The 17,041-nt window shown below is 35.5% G+C and overlaps 1 protein-coding gene and 1 pseudogene across 1 annotated transcript in view; one reads left to right on the top strand and one right to left on the bottom strand.

Annotated features, from left to right (window-relative positions):
• LOC123799309 (cytochrome b5 pseudogene) overlaps nt 1-16,686 on the bottom strand; it is a 97,400-nt pseudogene extending 80,714 nt beyond the window's left edge.
• RGMB (repulsive guidance molecule BMP co-receptor b) overlaps nt 1-17,041 on the top strand; it is a 1,123,009-nt gene that overhangs the window by 80,631 nt on the left and 1,025,337 nt on the right. The gene's annotated exons all lie outside the window — the stretch shown is intronic.

The raw sequence follows: 17,041 nt of genomic DNA, 5'->3' as shown, positions 1-17,041 counted from the left end.
AATAAAGGAATAATCTTAATCACATAACAGTATTCAGATTTCACATTAAGTTTTGTATATCCCAATTGGCTCTCCTCTGTGTAATACTTCCTTTACAGCAGGCTCCTATCAACATTTCCTTCCAGGTATTCTGCTTTGCTCAGGTGAATTAAGCATATGTGTATCTGCCAGCTAAATAATATAGTTACAAAAGGAGTGTTTTATTATTCTCCGTGTGTTTGCAGCTTGAAAGTTTCTCTCATATCTAAAGACCATGCAGGGGTTTTATTTAAAGACTGCCTATGTCCCTAGGGCTGTTTTTGCCTTTATTTCCTCTTGCCATTGGTTTTTGAATACAGGTTAATGAAATAAATGAATGAGGAAAAATACACAATAACGTGTGAAACCCTTTCCTCCCTCCACCATTCTGTGTAAGTATTTTGATACTGAAATAGTGAAATAATTCAAATTCTCTGTTACGTATTATTCCTTACCATCATTTTATAATTAGCAGTTGTGAAAGAAATGATATTGATCATTTTATGCCAGAATCGTTAAAAATGTTAAAATACCTATTCAACTCTGCAATCAGAATAGAAGTTAAACTAAGGAAGAAACTAAAAAAAATGCATTGATTTTTTACTTGTTTCTGCATTTAAAGAATTTTTAAAGATGTACTTTATTTATTTATTTATGTATGATAAAGTTTTTTATTTTAATTCCAGTATAGTGTTATATTAGTTTCAGATGTACAATATAGTGAAATCCCCAACACCTATTTCATCCATCCCCCCCATCTACCTCCCTTCTGGTAACCAGCAGTTTCTCTCTAATTAAAAGTTTGTTTCTTGGTTTTTCTCTCTCTCTCTCTCTCTTTTTTTTTTTTTTACCCTTTGTTCTGTTTCCTAAATTTCACAGGAGTGAAATCATGGTTTTTGGTCTTCCTCTGACAGTGCTTAGCATTGTACTGTTTAGCTCTATCCATGTTGTTGCAAATGGCAAGAGTTCATTCATTTTTATGGCCGAATAATATTCCAGTGCATGTGTGTGTATATAATACTCTTTGGTATCCATGTTGTTGCAAATGACAAGATTTCATTCTTTTTTTATGGCTGAATGATATTCCAGTGTGTGTGTGTGTGTGTGTGTGTGTGTGTGTGTGTGTGTATACACACCATTTTTCTTTATCCATTCATCTATCAGTAGATACTTGGGCTGCTTCCATAATTTAGCTATTGTAAATAATGCTGCAATAAACATAGGGGTGTATATTTCCTTTTGAATTAGTGTTTGTTTATTCCTTGGGATAGATACCCAGTAGTGGAATTACTGGATCATAGGTAGTTATATTTTTAATTTTTTGAGGAACCTCTATTCTGCACCAGTTTGCATTCCCACCAACAATGCACAAGGACTCCTTTTTCTCCACATCTTTGCCAACTTTTGTTGTTTCTTTTTTTTTCTTTCTTCTCTCTCTCTTTTTTTTTTTTTTTAGCTAACCTGACAGGTGTGAGGTGATATCTCACTGTAGTTTTGATTTGCATTTTCCTGATGATCAGTGATGCTGAGCATCTTTTCATGTGTCTGTTGGCCATCTGGATGTCTTCTTTGGAGAAATGTCTGTTCATGTCTTCTGCCCACTTTTAAATTGGATTGTTAGTTTTCTGAGTGTTGAGTTGTATAAATTCTTTACATATTTTGGATACTAACACTTTATCAGGGATATTTGATTTGCAAATATCTTCTCCCATTCCATAGGTTGTCTTTTAGTTTTGTTGATTGTTTCCTTTGCTGTGCAGAAACTTTATTTTGATCTACTCTCAATAGTTTATTTTTGCTTTTGTTTCCCTTGCCTCCCTTCCCTTGCTTTTGTTTCCCTTGCCTCAGGAGACATATGAAGTTGAGTCAGAAATCAAAAAACTCTTAACAAGCAAAATTCCAGTGCTAGATGACTTCACAGGTAGATTCTACCAAACATTTATTTTTTTTAATTATTTCTTTATAAAGATTTTATTTATTTGAGAAAGAGAGAGTGAGAGAGTGCACAAACGGGGACAGAGTGAGAGGGGGAGGGACAAGTAGACTCCCCATTTAGTGTGGAGCCCCACACAAGGCTCAGTGTGGGGCTCAATTGGGGCTTGATCCCAAGTCACTTGCTTAACTAACTGACCCACCCGGGTGCCCCTCTACCAAACATTTAAAGAAAAGTAAGACCCATTCTTCTCAAACTATTCCAAAAAAATAGAGGAGGAATAAAAATTTCCAATTCATTTTATGAGGCCTGTATTTCCCAGATACCAAAACCAGATAAAGACACTACAAGAAAAGAGAACTATAGGCCAATGTCTTTGATGAACATAGAAGCAAAAATCTGCAACAAAATATTAGCAAAGTAAATTCAACAATACATCAAAGAAATCATTCACCATGATGATATGGGATTTATTCCCAGGATGCAGGAGTGGTTCAATATTTACAGATCAATCAACGTGATAAATCATATCAATAAAAGGATAAAAACTGTATGATCATTTTAATAGATGCAGAAAAAACATTCAACAAAGTACAAATCCATTCATGATAAAAACCCTAAACAAAGTAGTTTTAGAGGAAATATCCCACAACACAATAAAGACCATTTATGAAAAACACACAGCCAACATCATACTCAATGGCAAAAAATTGAGAGCTCTCCCCCTATGATCAGGAACAAGACGAGGATGTCCACTCTTACCACTTTTATTCAACATAGTACTTAAAGTCCTAGTCAGGGCAATCAGACAGGAAAAAGGAATAAAAGGCACCGAAACTGGTGAGGAAAAAATAAAACTTTCACTGTTTGCAGATGATATGATACTTTATATAGAAAACACTAAAGACTTCACCAACAAACTAGAACTGATAAGTAAATTCACTAAGGTTGCAGGATACAAAGTCAATATACAGAAATCTGCTGCATTTCTATACACTAATAATGGAACAACAGAAAGAGAAATAAAGAAAGCAGTCCCATTTACAATTGTATGAAAACAATAAGATACCTAGGAATAAACCTAACCAGAGTTGAAAGATATGTAGATCTGTACTCAGTAAACTATAAAACATTGACAAAAGAAATTGAAGATGACTCAAACAAATGGAAAGTTACTCCATGCTCATGAATTGGGAGAACAAATATTGTTGAAATGTTCATATTACCCAAAACAATCTACAGATTTAATGCAATTCTTATCAAAATACCAACAGCATTTTTCACAGAATTAGAACAAATAATCCTAAAATTTGTATGGAACCACAAAAGACCCCGAATAGCCAAAACAATCTTAAAAAAGAAAAACAAATCTGGAGGTATCACAATACCACATTTCAAGTTATACTACAAAGCTGTAGTAATCAAAACAGTATGGCACCGCCACAAAAGGAGACACAAAGATCAATAGAAGAGAATAGAAAGCCCAGAAACAGGGGCCACCTGGGTGACTCAGTTGGTTAAGTGTCTGCCTTCACCTCAGGTCATGACTCCAGGGTCATGGGACTGAGCCCCACATGGGGTTCCTGCTCAGTGGGGAGTCTGCTTCTCCCTCTCCCTCTATGCCTGCTCCTGTGCTCTCTCTTTCTCTCTTGCTCACTCTCAAATGAATAAATAAATAAAATCTTAAAAAAAAAAAGAAAGCCCAGAAACAAACCCATGTTTATATGGTCAATTAATCTTTGACAAAAGAGGCAAGAATATGCAGTGGGAAAAAGACAGTCTCTTCAACAAATGATATTTGGAAAGTTGGACAGCTACATGCAAAAAAATGAAATGAGACCACTTTCTTACAAAAATAAAACCAAAACAGATTAAAGACCTAAATGTGAGATCTGAAACCATAAAAATCCTGGAAGAGAGCACAGGTAGTAATTTCTCTAACATTGGCTATAGCAACATAAAAGACTTTTTTTTTTTTTTAAAGATAAGTTTTGGAAAAGGTAGGAGAATTTAATTTTTAAAATAGCTTCTCCATATTGGAATTTTATTTTTATTTTTTATTCTTTTATTTTATTATTTTTTAAATATTTTATTTATTTTGAGAAAGAGAGCAAGAGAGAGAGAGAGAGTGAGAGAGAGAGCACGAGCAGAGGGGAGGGGCAGAGGGAGAAGCAGGCTCTCTGCTGAGCAGGGAGCCCATCACGGGACTTGATCCCAGGACCCTGGGATCATGACCTGAACCAAAGACAGACACTTAACTGACTGAGCCACCCAGGTGCCCTGGAATTTTATTTTTAAATAAAATAAATATTAGGACTGACTTGTAAAGCAGTCCTAAGGTAAATGTAAAAAGTATTTACTCATTCCCTTTGAGGGAGTAGATACATAAATTGTTATTATGAAATAAAATGTGATGTGCTTTGTCCATTTCCCATATTTTCAGCATGTTGAAAGCTTGGAAATTTTAGGGGCATCAGGTGGCTTAGTTGGTTAAGCATCTGCCTTTGGCTCACGTCCTGATCTCAGGGTCTTGGGATCGAGCCCTGCATGTGGCTCCCTGCTCAGTGGGGAGTGTGCTTCTTTCTCCCTCTCCCTCTGCTCCTCTCCCTACTCCCAGCTATTGCTCTCTCAAATAGATAAATAAAATCTTAAAAAAAAAAAAGCTTAGAAATTTTAGAGTATCATTTCATTAAATGGGGATTTTTTTTTCCTGCTTAAATGGAATATGGCATTATAAGCATGGAATATGCCACCACCACAAATATGAGAAAACATTTTGTTATCAGTAACTATGAGAATAATATGTGCCCTGTTTTTAGTTGTATCTATCTGGAATTCATTTGCTTTCTGGTAAGAAATATACAAAGGAGTGTATCTGAGGTCATATGTTCATTTACAATGAGCAATGGCCAAATGGAAGTGTTAATGTTGTGGTATCATTATTGCTAAGCATGGTTAAAGACATGGTATGGATATTAAATACCAATAAAGCAACTAGTCACATTTGTTATGCCGTATCTTTTGTCAATATATTTTCTAAATGATTTTTGGATTTTATGCATGTACTTCTGCTGCTTATTTAATAATGGCTTCTGAACTTCATTTTCCTGTTCCTATTCTAGGCATCTTATAATCTCATTTCTATAAAGAAGCAAGAGTAATGTATTTAAAACTTAAATAAGCTCATGGCATGCCCATATTTAAAATACGTCAATGATTTTCCATCACATTTAGAACAAAAATTCAAAACCCCTTGCCATTTTAGTTTGTAGATAAAATAATCCAATGAAGAAATTGGTTTTATAGGAGATGAGAGGATAACTTATTACTTAATGCATTCATTCAACAAATAAATTTTGGGTGTTTATTATGTGTCAGGCGCTATGGTAGCTACTTGGGTAAACAAAAGACATAAAAATATCTGCCTGCATGGATCTTATTTTCTAATGGTGCAAGACAGGCAATCAACATAGTTGTATATAGCAAGTTAAAAGGTGCTAAATGCTATAGGAAAAAAGGATAAAAAAAAAAAGGGAAGAGTGAAGAAATAGGACGTATATGGCAATTTTTAAAAGGTTATTCAGGATAGACCTCATGAAGAAGCTGTCATTTGAGCAAATATTTGAAAGAGATGAGAATTAGTTATGTTGTTATTTGGGGAAGGAACAGTCCAGGTAGAGGGAATAGAGGGCAAACAATCTAACAGGAAGTCAGAACTGCCATATTTGAGGAACACTGATTTGCCTCATGTGGAAAGAGGAGGAGGGTTTCGAGCAAAGGAGTGGTATTATCTAATTTAAGTTTTAACTTGTCTCTTTTGTCTGCCATAAGGCAGAGGGGAGCAATGGTAGAAGCAAAGAGACCAGTGAAAGGAGAATAGGTCAAAAGATGATAGCTTGAAATAAGGAGGAAGCAGTGGAGGTGGTAAGAAGTAGTTTAATTCTGGGTTTGTCTTACAGGTAGAGAAAACAGGATGTTCTAACAAATTGGATGTGGAATGTTGGCTGGGCATCTGACTTACAGAGGGAGGGAACATCAAGGATGCCCAGGTTTTTGAATGGATGCATGGAGTTTCAGGTTTGAGAGGGAAGATAAGGTACTTGGTTTTGTATTTGTCAAGTCAGGGATGTCTACAACATATCAAGTGAAAATGTTAATAGTTAGACATATTGATCTGGAGCTCAAAAAGAACTCTAGGACTGAGGTAAAAATTTTGCAGTCACAAGACTGGAGAAATAAACCCTGGAAGCGAGTGAGAATAGAAAAGAAAATAGATCCAAGTACTGCATTGTGGGGTACTCCAAACTTAAGAAGAACAAAATCCATGTGTGTGTAGGGAGGTGACAGGATCCCGTTCACAGCTGTTTGTTTATATATTGCTTGCTTCACACTCCCACTGAAATGAGAGAGAGTCTTCTTGTCTGGCTAGAATATTCTTGGCACAGAATAGTTGCTCAATAAATACTTGTTAAATAAATAACAGCCAAATAAATGAGAATGTTATAGATTTATGAAAACAATTTTGATGTTTTTCATGCAGAATTGAAAGCTGGGTCCATAAGGTATCTATTTGAGGTCTGATATTGAGAAGCATAGACCTTTACTGGCACCGGACTGACTGTTTAGGGTTTAAGTCCTGGTCTTGGTATTTGACTTATTTCCCCCTCACCAGATAATATAGGTTGACTTTTTTTTTTTATAGTTATGCTGAAAGCAAAAATAAAACTCTCAATCATTTGTCACCAAAAAAGGTGACCCACGTACCTATATTCTTCAGACTGGCCAAAGGTAAACTCCGGGTTATAACCCTGTAAACTGGTCTACTGAGTCATTCTCTCTTATCTCTATACTATTATCATCATGGGTTAGGTATCTGACCCAAAGAAGGGAAATGAGAGACTGATTCTTGGTTGGTGAGGTCACATACAGATGTAGTTTTTGAACTGGTGATTCCAACCAGTCTTTTTATGAGGATCATTTTAATAATTTCCACAGAACTGAAAGACTCCCCCCCCACCACAACCTTGGCCCTCATAGTCATTGGCAAGGGAGTTACAAGAGGTAAAGGATGTCAAGTTCTTGACTAGACTTCAGACTACAGTGAATGCGTAGATTTTGTGGTACCATCATGATTCTGTCAGTCTCATAGGGGGAGATGACAAAAATTTTTTGCTAAAGGCACTTCCTGATTAGTTCTTATACGTTGGGAACCAGTTTCTCCGTTTATTCGGTGCTAGGCCACCCTGTGCATGCAGACTGGCAATGCCATGCTGGTGTGTGTGTGTGCTTTGCAAATATGTATCTGTATGACATGTAGGACGCAGGCCTATGAGTGCAGGTTTGTGTCAAGAAAGATATTCTTTCTGTCTTTCCTGTTTGGTTTTACTCTATAATTGGTGTTTTTCTAAGTTCATTTTACTAGGATTACAAGCCATTTCTTCATAATTAGGTGGTTGGCAAAGAATAGAGAGACTTGCCTAATGAAAAATTATCTTTTATTAGAAAAGCAATGTATGCTCACTTAAATGTTTTAAGTAGTACACTGAGTGTATAAATTTGAAACTGTTGCACTGTTAACAGCTTGGATACTACCCTTCTAGACTTTATTTATATGTAAGTGTTTATATGCATATACTTAAAAACATAAATGCAGTATAACTATGAATATCATTTGCTTCTTGTGTTTTTTCACCTAACAAAACTTCAAGGGGCGGCTGGGTGGCTCAGTGTTGTCAAGCGTCTGCTTCAGCTCGGGTCATGATCTCGGGGTCCTGGGACCGGCCTGCTTCAGGCTCTCTGCTCAGCTGGGAGTCTGCTTCTCCCTCTGTGCGGGTGCTCTCTCCTGCTCACTCTCCTTCAAATAAATAAATAAATAAATAAATAAATAAATAAATAAATAAATAAATAAAATCTTAAAAAAAAAAAAAACAACCCAAACTCCAAAACTTCAAGATACTGCTCTATGCCTGTATATGTGAATTAGACACATTATTTTTAATAGCTATCTAATATCCCATTATACAGATAATTATTTACTAAGTCCCACATTTTTAGTATTTAGGTTATTTCTGTTACTTTAAAAATCACGAATAATATTTTAATAAACATCTTTGTACTTACACAATTACACACATGTACAAGTTTGATTGAACAATGAATTCCTAAGTTAGATTATTTGATGTTTTGGTGGGAAAGTACAAAGCACAGAAAATGAGATTTAATTGGAATTTATTGTGGGAATAAATATCCTGCGACCCTAAGTGTAACAAGCAGTGGGCATTTTGGTCTGCTATCTTTTATGGCAAAACTTTAGAATGTTTACTTTCCATAGCTCTGCTTTCATAGTAGTAGCCGGCTTTAAATATATTCTTTTTTTTTTTTTTTTTTTGGTCTAGAAAGCCACGAAATGTATACATTGACCTTTCTGGTCCTAGATCAAGGGCCACCTGTGTGTGCTCTGTAATGTATCTCAGGCATTACCTGTCTTATTTATTGTTGTATTCCCACAATGTGTCTAGCAAAGTGTAGGCAGTCACTAAATATCTGTTTATATATTGAAAGATACAGCAAAACTGGAAAATTTACTTATGTTGTAGCTAAATATTTTGTTCACAGTGAAACAAGAATTCTAGAGGCAAGAGAAGTCTAAGTTTTTCCTAGGCTAGGATATAGAGCAACGAGAAAATTTAATAAATATCTAAGGACTTAACAACAGAACAAAGATATTTATATGCATTATTGCTGGATGATACTTCCTCTTTAGCTAACTTTCTTCCAGCTCGAACTTCCAAACCAGAAAAGATGCACCTTAAAGTCTGTGGTCCCATTATATCTTGTGGTCACCTGTACTCCGAGGCTGCTTATCTTGCCAATGAGAGCAGTGCCCGTTGAGTTACATATGGATGGACTGGGTGGAGATGATGAACATTTTGCTACAGTTCTTCTATTTCTTGTGTCACCGTACAATGCTGATAGCTATGGTTATCAGCCATGACAGCAGGAACCACAACTCTTTTTGCACCACTTATTTTCAGATATTTCTGCCAAAAGTTGGCAGGTAAAAATGTGGTTCAAGCATCATCACTTTTCTTTCTAAATGATGGCAACAAACAAATAAACAAACAACCTCCTTACCCTCCAGAGGTATGGAGAAGTTAGTATCCCCTTGTATTTGTTCTTCTTTTACCTCTTCCCATTCAGGCACTCATGATAGTGTAAAAATTCTTTTCTATTCCTTTAACTTGTGCTAAAGCTGAGAGTAGTGGTTGGCATTGATAGCAATAAATCATAAGCTTTTAAAGCATATGCTACATATACATACCATTGCAACACCTCTTTTTAAACAGATGTAGGCTATTTGTTACTTTACATCTCTTCATGGCTGTGGAGAAATTATGTCTGGAGGCCATTTTAGAAATTTGCTTCAAAGTACATATGATCATTTCCATATAATTGTTAACCATTCCATAAAATTTTAGAAATGTAATATTCAAATATAATGATATAACTTTTCTCATTCCCACCTACATGATTGAACAGTACAAAGAACACTAATTCTACTGGTTCTTTGGTATAAAAATTTTACACTTCTAAATTTTGAATTGTTATTTACAGTTTGTTAGTATCCAGTAGAGAAAATGGAAAGTAGTTTATGTGTAGGTATAAAATAATGTAGCAGTCAAGCATAAAGTCTCACTGGATGCTTAAATTATTTGTTTCTTTGCTCCTGTAAACCAGAGGTTAGCTTTAGCCCTAAAGGCTAACCCTTGTGTCCCTAAAATCTGTTTAAAACCTTTTCACCAACCTTGAGTCCCTTTACCAGTTAGAAAGTAATTGTATATTTACAGCCTTTTGGGTCTCAGAAAGTGATTCAAACTGCTTTTGGAAGTGATGTAGTGAGAAAGAAAATTCCCAAAACAATTCTGGCATTAGATTTCTGACAGATTTAGTTTACAGAATGGAATCGTAGATATGATTAAACAATTTCTAACGTTTTCAGACCCACAACCCACTGGGTAGCTTTCAGAGCTCGTTATCACATTGTCAAATATTTTAAAATCAAGGAAGAAATTATGAAGCCATTTGATATTCTCTAGAGTTTGGGATAGCCATTAGTTTATCCATTAACAAACATTTCTTGAGCATCTATAACATGTCAAGCATTATTCCAGAGGCTTGGGATACACGAGTGAACAAAGTAGACAAAAGTCCTTTCCCTCATAAAGTGTTTAGGCATTATTTACCTTTATTTATATAAAAATGGCAAATATTAAAATATGTTGGAAGTTGTTAAGTGCTTTGTGAAGAAAGAGAAAGTAGAGTAGGGTAAAGGGGAGTGGAAATGCTGAGATGGGGGAAGGGATGATAGATAAAGAGGGCACTGCAATTTGAAATAGCGTGATCAGAACTGGGCTTATTAAGAAGGTGACATTGGAGCAAAGGTTTGAAGGAAGTGGAAGAGGTGGCTGTACAGGTATTAGGGGCAGAGCATTCTACCACTAAGCCAGTTCATGCAAAGGCACTGAAGTGGGAGTTCTGGCATATCCAAGAAGCCAATGTGGCTGGAGTAGAGAGAGTGAGAGAAGTTACTAAATCGTGTTCACAGTGGAAACAGATGAATGGGCCACTGCAGGGACTTTGGCTTTTCCTGGGAATGAGATTGGGGACCATGACAAGGTTTTGAGCAAAGGAGTGACATGAATGATGTGTCCCTGGAGCTGCTGTTCTGAGAATAGACAGCAGGGGGCTGGAATGCCATTCTAGTCAGGAATGAAGAATAGGGAAGAGCAAGGGAGAGCTGTTAGTGGCTTGGTCCAGGGCAGTAACAGTGACAGTGTGCCAAGTAGTTGAATTCTGGATATATCTTGAAAGTAGCATCTACTAAATTTCTTGATAGATGAGATAAGGGGCATGAGATAAAGAGAGAGATGATTCCAAAGTTTTCTTGCCTGAACACCCAGAAGTTTGGAGATTCCATTACATAAAGTAATGAAGCGGGCAAGAGAAGCAGCCATGGGCAAGAGAACGATTAATCACAAAACATGTTTCCGATATAGGACCTACTTTGTAGTGTCATCATTTTATTAACATATTATTTTGTAAATGAGTTATAATGGATGAACTGGGCAGAGCTTGTGGACTTCGGTTGCTATGGTGATTCTATTTCTTACTTTATTAACATATTCTAAACATTTTTCAGCACATTATAGAATTTGTTGCACCGTTTTAAAAAGAGCCATCCAGGCAGGTCTCATCATGGCCTAATTGAAGTTACCGATATGATGTCACTGAAAGTGGAGATGGGAAGAGATGTGGGTAGTAGGCTCTTGTGAGACAGTGTGAGCCATCTTGAGCACATTGTTGTCTGAGCTATGTAAATTAGAACTAACCTTTACAATATTAAGGGGACCTCCTGAGTCTTAAGACAGACTTATATGTATGGGCACTAAACTGTATGTCTGTATGTTTGCTTAGACCATGGATCATAATTCAGCTATTACATTTTGTATGACAGGATTTTTTTTAAGATCAGTGTGGTCTTGAGAGGAAATTTACTGTAGGATAATTCAGGAGAAAGAGCCATTTTTCTTTCATTTTCTTTTTTTGTTTGTTTATTTGGAATAAATATCACATTTTACTTTAAGTTGGATACTTACTGAGTGAGAACGACCATTGGTGACTTTGATTTTTGCTTCTAAGACATTTTGATCTAAACCAATGCCCTTGAAATGTGTATATTCTCTTTAATTTAACCCATTGAAATATGTATTTAGCAAGTTCATTTTAGAGTCCAATTAATAGTGTCTTGTGGTTTTATAATATGAAGTCTGGTTGCTTGACTTTATGAAAAATGCTGATATATTTAACCTAATAGAAGGTATTTTATTATATGTAGAGGTAATGATGCTTTTCCCCAACTGTGCTATGTTAAATCCTATCTTGAATATTAAGTATTTAGCCCACGTATTGCTGCAATATACCCTGGTCCTGTAATTCTTTACAGACAAATTGGGTGAAATGAATGTAGTACAAATCTGACCAGCCCTTGGGGTATTAATTATATTACACAATGAACTCAAGCTCAGATATACATTTCCAAATTGCCCTTTTCATGGAAAGTGATTACTCAAGATTGGTAATCATTTGAAATGCTATAGTTCATTAGATTTGTTATATTATGAAAACTGACAAAAGAAAATAAGAAAATGGATTTTTGTTTTCCATGTTTCATGAGACATAACACATTAATCTCATCAAATTTTAAACCTTATATGATTTAAAACTATATTTACTAGTTTTAAAATAGTTCAATTGGCGGTAAAATAGACATATAGTTAAATGCATGAATATTAAGTTTATAGTTCAGTAAACGTTGACAATTGTAAGAACCCAAATAACCATCACCCGACCATAGACCAGCACTGTCCAATAGAACTTTCGGTGATGGTGATAGTGTCGTATATCTGTGCTGCCAATGTAGTAGCCACTCCTCATAAGTGATTTTTGAGCATTTGAGATATGGCTAGTCTGACTCAGGAACTGAATTTTTAATTTAATTTAATTTTAAGTATTTTAAATTTAATTCATATGACCACATGTACTAGTGGCTACAGTATGGGATAGTAGGGCCCTAGATAATTCTCAGCTGGGGCTATAGGAGAGAAATAAACCCTAAAGGTGTCCTAAAAAGTTTCCCCATTTCCTTTTCTAGTCAATACCAGCCCCTAATGACAGCCATAATTCTTTTATTTATCTCCATTAACTATTTTTGCCTGTTTATAGACTTCATATAAATGAAAATATACAGTGCATTTTCTTTTGTGACAGTCTTCTGTCCTTCAATATAATGTTGTAAGTATCAATAGTACATTCCTCTTTATATTGCTACATATCATGTGATATATCCATAATGTCAATATAGCAAAATTTATTTATCCATTCTCCAGGTGTGCCCATTTCATTTTTGTCAAATTCGTTGGCATAAAATTTTTCATGGCATCTTCTTATTATCCTTTTAAAGTCTGTATTATCTGTAATGATGTCTTTGTTTCATTTTTGATGTTGGTAATATACTTAATTGGTCTTGCTGGGACATTATCAATTTATTAAAGAAACAACTTTGGTGTTCTTGATTTTCTCTATTTTTTTTATATTTTACTTATTTCTGTTTTTATCTCTGTTATTCCTTCCTTTTGTTTATGTTTAAAGTAAAATCTATTAAAACTAACTAAATCTAGTTTTTCTCCTACCCTTTCATTTACTATATAAATTCTTAGCTATGCTATGAAATACCAATTCCTTCCATTTTTTTAAATTGGTTCTTCAGATATTCATCAGACATCTGGCTACTCCATGGAAGGTACTAGCATAAGCAATAGTGAACAAGATAGACACAATCTTTGCTCTTTTGCATTCATAATTTTGTTGAGCAGGTGGAAATCAGAAAGGAAATTGCAAGGATGGTAGGTACCATGATGCAGAATTGCAGAAAAATCTGGGCTTTTACGACAGGGGACTTACATGGATTGGGAAAATCATCCTGAGGTAACGCACCCTGAGATGAGCATGGCTGGGAGTTAGCTAGATGAAAGAGGAGGAGATAGAATACTCTAGGCAGGAGGGACAGATGTACAAGACACTGGAGTGAGAAGGAGCATGGATGTGGAGTTAAGGAAGGCCAATACGGATGGAATGTGGAAATGAGAAAGTGTGTAGCTTGGGATGAAGCTTGAGAAAGAGATGGGGCAAGATCACATGGTCTTACAGGCCATGTGGATAATTTTAGATTTATCTTAACTAAGGGTAATGGGAAATCACTGAAAACTTCTAAGCTGAGGAAGCACATCTGGTTTGCATTTCACAAATCTCATTCTGGTTACTGTGGATGTATGTTGAATGTAGACCGAAGGCAAATATTTATGAATAAAGGCTAAATGGGAAGTAATTGCAGGTGAGACATGATGTGAAGTGGATCAGAGTATATTCAGAATTCTTGTGCCCCAGTAACTATAGTTCCTGTTAAAATGGAACTCAAAGTGATGTAATGCCATGATTTTTATAAAATGCTTCCTTTGAGTTGACACTCCTTTTGAGCCAGATATACTAGGCAGTCTATTTCTTTCGTCTTATAAACGTTGAATATAAAGTGCTCAAATGTGAGAATAATACTTTTATTCTGTATTGTGACAAGTCAGACGGGTGACTGCAGAATGTAGGTCACCTATAATATTCAACTTCCTAAGAAGACTTCTGAAATACAAAGTAGAAGAAAAATTCCGTTCTGTGTTGACAATTTCACTGAATTGCATAATTTTTCTGACAGCTTCACTTTTACATGGAAGTTTTGAACATTTAAAATTGAAATGAAAAGTTTGCCGGTGTCTCAAATCTTGAATAAAAAGTTTTTTTTTCAAATAAGTTTTGAATGTGATTTAACCATTAACCTATTTTTTTAAATTGCCAAAATTCAATATTTATATTGGCACAAAATTCAGTTATTCATGCGTATACCTTAGGTGTTGTAACTTATTACTTTCTTTCTTTCTCTCTCATCATCTATTTATCTATAAGCCATCTATCTTAAAAAATTGTCATAAAGTTTGTCCTTAATGATTGTTTAATAATTATGCTGGGAAGAAATAAGATTTCAGTAATATATTTACATTTTAAAGGTTGTTTTTAATTTTTTGTAACTTTAACAATATTTTTTACTGTTTTATTTTTTTAAACAGAAAGCCTATGAGTACCATTTAAATAACCTTTTTCCTTTTTGATTTTTTTTTTTAGATTTTATTTATTTGACAGAGAGAGAGCCAGCCAGTGAGAGAGGGAACACAGGCAGGGGGAGTGGGAGAGGAAGAAGCAGGCTCCCAGCGGAGGAGCCTGATGTGGGGCTCGATCCCAGAACACCGGGATCACGCCCTGAGCCGAAGGCAGACGCTTAATGACTGAGCCACCCAGGCGCCCCTCCTTTTTGATTTGAATGGGGGAATATCTAGCTCATCTTTATTTGGGACAAAGTGGAAGTAAGTTAAGTAAATTAATTTCTCAGTGGGATTTATCATCTTCAATAGATTAAAGCACAAAGTAGATGGTCAATTTGGTGTAAGAATAAGCCAGTTAGTGGATTTTAATATTGTCAAGCTATCATTGATTGCTCAGATTTTAAAAGATGAATAACCTTATGATCATTCCATTTTCTAGAGATTTTTAAAAGTACATTTTAAAAGCCAAATATATTTTTAAAAGATCATGCCTACAATAAGTAAGTTATGTAGTGATAGAACATCAAAAAAAAGAGTTGATGAACAAAAAGGCACATTCTAAGAGCTCAGGAGTAGAAAGAACAGAAGAGTTCTTTTTGGTTTGGTTTTAATAGAGGAGAAAAGGGAAATAGGCGTATTAAAATTATTTTCATAAGTCAGAGGAAGACAAATACCATATGATTTCACTCGTATGTGGAATTTAAGAAACAAAACAGATGAACATAGGGGAAGGAAAAAACAGAGAGGGAAGCAAGCCATAAGAGACTTTTAACTATAGAGAACAAACTGAGGGTTGCTAGGGGGAGGTGGGTGGGGTAATGGGCTAAATGGGTGATGAACATTAAGGAGGGCACTTGTGTTGAGCACTGTGTGCTATATGAAAGTAATGAATCACTAAATTCTACTCCTGAAACCAGTATTATATTACATATTAACTAACTAGAATTTAAATAAAAATTGAGATCCAAAAAATTAGTAAAGTCAATTTTCTAAGTCTTTCCATTATATATAAGAAATAATTGTTTATGGCAATACCTTTAAGTTGGTTTCTACCCTTTATGATTTTACAAACTTAATTTACTTTGTGTGGCATTCATCTAGCAAAGATACATAAATATAAACACCAACGTTTGACCTGTTATGTGTATAGTCACACACCTGTTTGGGTCCTAAAAAACTACAGTTATATATCAGGGTTATTTTTTTTTAACTATATATAATTATGGAAACTAAACAGGAATTAATCAACACATCTCATAAAGGCCTGACACCTGGTAAACCTTGCCTCTGGCTATGCCAATGAGTCAACAACTATGGGTTAAAGACTATAAATTCTTATTGCAATCTAAGTACCATCTGATGGACTTTTTTGTAAGTGGTACAACTGCATTTTCCCAGCAATTCTCTTGAACAACAAAAGTAATTTTTAAAGGATTAAATAGTAAAAAATAATATGCAATTAAAAAAAAATAAAATAATTTTTCAGGGGACAGTTTCTGTCAGTTGAAACAGTTAACTTTGGCTTATTTCTCCCTGGTCCAAAGCAGTCTTTTCTTTCATTGGCTTCCTGAGAATGTGTTTGGTCTTGGACTGTGTAGAGGTGATACATCAAGGCTACCACCAGTGCTGAGATGGCTGGGATCACCCAGTTGGTCCACCACCTGGAATTAGAAACAAGTAGTAATGAGAGTTTCCGAAGTCTTGGTTATCTTTGATCTGTCATCCGGATGTGTGACGTATGTTTTGCATTTCTCCAGTGTCTGTAAAGTGCCCAACATCCTCAAAGTTTTCAGTAGCATCTGCTCCAGCTTGTTCCCTTAAGACTTCTTCCCCACCAGGATGCTCCTCTGAAACCTTGGTCAAATCGTACACCTTGCGGTACAGGACCACCCAAGTGCTTTTGCTGTGGTTGTGCTTCTGGATCTTTTCCAGGGTGTAGTACTTGATGGTCTGGTCCAACTGCCCAGCCATTTAGGAATGCAGAGAGCCTCAGGCAGGGCAGAAACCAGCCAAGCCGGGTGCACCAGAGTGTGCATCTCTGCTGGTTGGACCCTGGACATTCCCAGCACTGTGGCCCCACACCCAGAGCCCCATTCTCTAGAGATTTTACTGGTATTTTTAAAGAACAATTCAGAATAGCAGAATATAGACAAGTTTCATTTCAGAAGAATTTTTTGAAGATCAAATATTAAGATATTAATTGAAAATTATTTTATATTGCTTTCTAACATATTCAAGTTAATGATTAGTTTGCTTAATTATTAGTGCTAGATACAGCATTTATTTTTGGCATACACTTTGGATTTTGCAAGATTCTTAATACAGA

This window comes from Ursus americanus, chromosome 5 (genome assembly GCF_024610735.1).
Source record: "Ursus americanus isolate L20-20 chromosome 5, mUrsAme1.1.p, whole genome shotgun sequence".
Classification (NCBI taxonomy): Eukaryota; Metazoa; Chordata; class Mammalia; order Carnivora; family Ursidae; genus Ursus; species Ursus americanus.
The sequence above is the reverse complement of the archived record's forward strand: the minus strand, read 5'-3'. Positions and strand labels throughout refer to the sequence as shown.